The sequence below is a fragment of the Lynx rufus genome, unplaced genomic scaffold, assembly GCF_022079265.1.
Source record: "Lynx rufus isolate CCGP_SWC_20201006 ecotype Redwood Valley unplaced genomic scaffold, mLynRuf1.p SCAF_9, whole genome shotgun sequence".
NCBI classification, from domain to species: domain Eukaryota; kingdom Metazoa; phylum Chordata; class Mammalia; order Carnivora; family Felidae; genus Lynx; species Lynx rufus.
Window position 1 is genome coordinate 24,349,613 of NW_025814897.1, and position 5,914 is coordinate 24,355,526.

The following is a 5,914-nucleotide window of genomic DNA, read 5'->3' on the forward strand; positions in this document are numbered from 1 at the left end:
CTGGACAATAAATTTCATAATTAAAAAAATAAAATAAGTCTTGAAGTCAGAGAGTGTGAGTCTTTCTACTTTGTTCTTCTACGTCGATATTGCATTGACTATTCTGGGTCTTTTGTCTCTCCACATAAATTTTAGAATCATCTTGTTGATATTCACAACATTTTGACTGGTATTGCACTGAATCTATAGATGAAGTTGGGAAGAATTGACAGCTGGATCATATTGAGTCTTCCTCTCCATGACATCAAATATCTCTCCATTTATTTAGTTATTCCTTGATTTTGTTTATCAGACTTTTGCTGTCTTCCTCATTGACAATGTACCATATTGCTAGATTTTTACCTAAGTTATCTCATAGGGGGGTGCTAACATAAATAGTATTATGTTTTTAATTTAAAGTTCCACTTGTCCATTGCTGGTTTATAGGAAAGTGATTGGCTTTTGTATATTAAACTTGAGTCCTGCAACCTAATATAATTGCTTATTGGTTCCAGCAGGCTTTTTTTGTTGATTCAATTGGGTTTTATACATAAATGAATATGTATTCTGCAAACAAAAACAGTTTTATTTCTTTCTTCCCAATCTGTATACTGTTTATTTTCTTCTTCTCTTATTGCATTAGTTAGGACTTCCAGTATGATGTTGGAAAGGATTGGTGTAGTGGGACATCCTTGCATTTTACCTAGTCTTAGAAGGAAAGCTTTGAGTTTTTCACTATTAAGTATGTTGATAGCTATGGTCTTTTTATAGATGTTCTTCATGAGGTTGAGGAAATTTCTCACAATTTCTAGTTTACTAAGAGTTTTTACCATAAATAGGTGTTGGATTTTGTGGAATGCTTTTTCCACAACTATTGATAAAATCATGTGATTTTTTTTCAGCTTGTTAATCTAATGGATTTTATACATTGATTTTTGAATGTTGAACCAGCCTTGCATGCCTGAGATAAATCCCATTTGGTCATGGTATATAATTCTCTTCATACATTGTTGGTTTTTATTTGCTAGTATTTTACTAAGAATTTCATATCTATTTTTATGAGAGATATTAGTATATAGTTTTATTTATTATAATGTCTTTGTCTGATTTTGGGATTGGGGTAATGCTGGCCTCATAGAATGAATTAGGAAACGTTCCTTCTGCTCCTGTCCTCTGAAAGAGATCATAGAGAATTGGTATGACTTTCTTAAATTTGTGACAGAATTAACCATGAACCCATCAGAATTTGCTGCTTTCTGTTTTGGACATTTCTGTTATGGATTATTTTTTTCAAAATTTTAAATAGATATTGGCCTATTCAGATTGTCTGTTTCTTCTTGTGTGTGCTTTGACAGGTTGTATCTTTCTAAGAATTGGTCCATGTCATCTGAGTTATCAAATGTGTGAACATAGGTGAATTTGTGGTCACATTTGTGGGTTTTTTATGTGTGTTCAAATTATTTTCTTGGGTATGTCCTTCGTAGTAAAATGATGCTGTCAGCCTTAAAAACTTTGTATTTCTTATAAAATGGGTGTGCTTGCAATATACTCTTTCAAATTTTGTTTAGCTGGGAAAGTTTTTACTTTGTTTTTCTTTTTAAGGATTGTTTTCCTGGTTCTTAGTGACAGCACTTTCAATATGTCCTTAACTGCCTCCTGGCCTCCACTGCTTCTGACAGGAAGTAAGACCTTAATCTTATTGATGGTCTCTTGTGCATGGCAAGATTTTTTGTCTTGCTGTTTTAAAGATTTCTTTTTGTTTCAATATTCTTGCTATTAAGCATTGGGGTGTGGATCTCTTTGCATTTATTCTGCCTTAATCTTCTTGAGCTTCTTGGATGTGTAGATCAACAACTTTAATCAAACTTGAGATGTGTTCTGCCATTGTTTTTTGAAATATATATTCAATATTTTTTTTCTGCAACTGTCTTCTCTACTTCTGCTAATGCCATTACAAATATCTTGTTGCACTTACTAGTAACACACATTTCTTTGTGGCTTTGTCAATTTTTCTTTTTCTCTCAATGTTTCAGACTGCATATGGTCTATTAATGTATCTTCAAGTTTACTGATTTTAAGTCTTTATCAAGTCCAACCTCTGAGTCCCTTTCTGAATCAAAGGCAATTTTTGTTGCCTCCTTTTTTTTTTAATTACAGTCACACTTTCCTATATGTTTGCATGTCTTGTAGTCATTTTGTTGAAAACTTAACATTTTCGATAATTTAGCAACTCTAGATAATTATCCTTTCTCACAGAGCTTTCTGTTGCTCATTGTTTGCTTGTTTATTTTCTCAGTGACCTGGCTCCACTGACTATTTTATTGAAGTACGTTTCTCCCCCAGTGTGAGGTCTCTGCGGCCACTCCACAGAGGGCACTGCCTTGGGCATGCACACAGTCACCTTGTGATGACAGTGGTTTTAGCAGGGCCCCCTCAGTGTCTTTCCATTATAAGCTTTCTGTCTCTGTTGGCATTACATCCAGCTTTAAACTGCCCTAATTGCTAGTTAATTGTTCTATTGGTTTTGACAATACCCAAGGGCATAAATTGTTTCACTGTCTTATTCAATTCAGTTTGGAACCCTGAGCAGGAATAGCTTTTGAAGTCAATCTTTGAGGTTAGTTCTAACTTTGGGAGATCTCTTCATAGCTTTTTCTTTCCCTGGTTCTCTCTGGTAAACTAGCTGGACCCCAATTTCTCTTATTGCTCTCATGAAGCTACCAACCTTTTCTTAATTGCTTGCCATCAAAATCTCAACTGTTTTTGAGGCTCGAATTCCCCTATCAGTACTCTGTTTCAAATAACTATTTGTTCCTTTGAGGATAATTCTCTGTGTTTGTTTGTTTGTTTTGTTTTGTTTTGTTTTGTTTTTGTTTTTGTTTTTGTTTTTTACCTGACTCTCTTCCTGGGCAAAATCTTTAAGCCACTGATGTAGAAGTGAGATGGGGACAGTGGCCTGCTTCTCTCATAGAGATATTCTGTTTTATACTCAAAGAGATGGGTGCCAGCAATAGCTTCTGGGTCTTCTTGGCTTTTCTCTCCTGCATAGGATCTTCTCATAAGCAAGCTGGGGTGAGGAGGGACAGGGTTCCAGTGTTCTCAGGTGGTCTTACTTCCACTCTATCAGTGGGGCATGCATGAAGAAAGGGAGTTACTGACCTCTCTCAGCTATACTTACCTGGAACGTAGCTTCTGCAACATGCAGCTGGGAGGAATGACAAATGCCTATTACCTGCCCCTCCCAGGAAGTACTATGGTGCTTGATGGGAAGTTGATGGACAGCTCTATCTTCTTGGCCATATCTCCGTTAAGTGGGGCTTCCATCATGCTCAGCTGGGCTGGGGGGAGCCGAGTAACATGTTATGGCTCAAGTGGCAGAAAATCTCACTGTTTTTACCAAAATTTAGTAGACTGTCTTGAATAAATGATTCCTCATTTGCTGCATAACCTTACAATTTCCAGAGACTTTAAATGGTTGTTTCTAAAATAATTTTAAGCAATTATGATTGTTTCGCTGGAAAGTGGGTCCTCAAAGATCCTCAAAACATTATTGTCCCCACTGTAATTTTGATTGAGAGAGTGTGTGTGTGTGTGTGTGTGTGTGTGTGTGTGTGCATCGTGCGCGTGTGCTGCCAGGGTGCATTGCTGGGCTCTTATTTTTAGGATTTTTTTTTAACATAGGGCAGATTATACTGGTAGTGATTTAAAGTACTGACATAAAGTTTCCTTTTTCTTTTTCTTTCTTTTCTTTCTTTCTTTTTCTCTTTCTTCTTTTCTTTCTTTCTTTTTTTTTTTTTATTGAGAGAGAGAGAGAGAGACAGAGAGCACGAGTGGGGGAGAGGAGCAGAGGGAGAGAGAGAACCTCAAGCAAGCTTTGCTCAGTCTGGAGCCTGCTGTTGGACTCCATCCCACAGCCTTGGGGTCATGACTTGAGCTGAAATCAAGAGTCACACACTCAACTGACTGAGCCACCCAGGCACCCTAAAGTTTCCTTTTTAAAAGTAAATGAATTGATGGGGCGCCTGGGTGGCGCAGTCGGTTGGGCGTCCGACTTCAGCCAGGTCACGATCTCGCGGTCCGTGGGTTCGAGCCCCGCGTCGGGCTCTGGGCTGATGGCTCAGAGCCTGGAGCCTGTTTCAGATTCTGTGTCTCCCTCTCTCTCTGCCCCTCCCGCGTTCATGCTCTGTCTCTCTCTGTCCCCAAAATAAATAAAACGTTGAAAAAAAAAAAAAAAAAAAAAAGTAAATGAATTGAAACTATATGTTTCAACTGTAGAAAGACTTAGTAGTGATGAAAATCATAGCCCTTACAGAAGTAGGGAACATCAACACTTCATGTTAACTTGAGGAAATAAGAGATAAAGAAAGGTAATGAATGATTCCTAAAAGGAAATATATATTTTTTTCACCTCTGAGTCAAAACGTGGACAAACAGTAGCCACCACACTTTTGCCCATACCAACAGTCATGTTCATGTCTAGCATTTCTAGTTCATTTCAGATTTGGTCTCCAATATTCTTCACTAAAAAAGAACTAAGACTTCCAAGGAAAATAATTTGAGTCAAGAAAAAAATCAGCATAGTGCTAGAAATGACTATTATTGACAGAAGGCAAGGACATTTTTAAGACTGTCAAGGGCAGTAATAAAGAACAAAGAAGTTGGCTCAAAGGAGCTCTACTGGGAAGGTTATAGTCATTTGAATATTAAAGCGGATGAAAGTTATGGTTAATTACAAAAGTTTTGAAAGGTTAGGAAGTTTTCACACAAAAGAAGGTAAAACAGAAGTTTTAATTTTAGCGGTTTAATTACTGAACAAATGCTATTGTATGTGGGCATTTTATATGGTCTTCAAAATACATAGTTGCAAAGCATAGATACTTGTTTGCCTTTTTCTGTGTAAATAGATTTTGGTAGATACAGAATACTTGAAGTAATCCAGAGAGTTCTAGACAAATTGGGAACTGTACTCATTAAAAAAACTTATCCATAAAACTGATCATACTTATCCTGGTAGCTTATCAGTTTGAAAAGGGTTTGGTGGTAAATAACCAAATTACCATTTACTGCCAAAGTTTAGTTTGTTTCAAGATAATACCCCCTATGCTCCTTCAAAGCAGACTAAGTATGCAATTGATTCTGTTTATCCTAGGACATATACCTCCAACTGACACTGCTAATTTAAAAAAAGATGCTTGTAAGGCTTATTTTTTTAACAATGATAGCAAAATTGGTAAACGTGTTGTGATGGTGAATAATGGCAGTTAAATATAATACAGTAACAAGACAGCCACATAACGCCAGGTAAACATGACTCTAAGAGAATATTATTCTAGGTAAAAGTCCCAGTTGGCAAAATATTTAAAGCTAACTAAAAGGCATGGGCCCCAACAGCTTTATCAATATACCTAGTGAAGTTAAGACATAAAAAGGAAGCTGAATCTGATGTTACGTAGCTCAAATTTGGGTTACATTCAGAAAAAGCAACTGCATACTCTGGTTCTCTTCAGATCATATAAATCTGTTGCCTTTTACTAGAGATTTCTGTGGAGAGGAAAAAACAGCTACATGTTGTACCTGGCCAAGAATCTATTAATTTATAACCCAGAACCCGTAACCTTGACTGGTCTGAGATGCTATCCTTTATCCTTTTTGTCGAAAATAACTATGACTTACGGAAAATATCTGAATAAGTTTGAGAATAGCCTTAGGATGGCATCATCTGACTATAACTATAAGCAAGTATAAAAACAAGTGTACAAACAATGACAAAATGAGCCAAATGCATGGTACCAACAATTCAAAATGGGTTTTAGATTGAGTATAGCACTTTCTCCAGATACTATAGATAGTAACTCTATTCGTGTTGTACTGCTCTTTAAGGTGTTTGAAATATTTAAAAGACTTAGATACACTAAATTTGTAAATATGGCTTAAC

At 36.4% G+C, this 5,914-nt stretch overlaps 1 pseudogene; it reads left to right on the plus strand.

Moving 5' to 3' along the window:
• Positions 1–5,468: 5,468 nt before the first annotated feature.
• On the plus strand, positions 5,469–5,578 carry LOC124506625 (uncharacterized; annotated as a pseudogene).
• Positions 5,579–5,914: the final 336 nt, after the last annotated feature.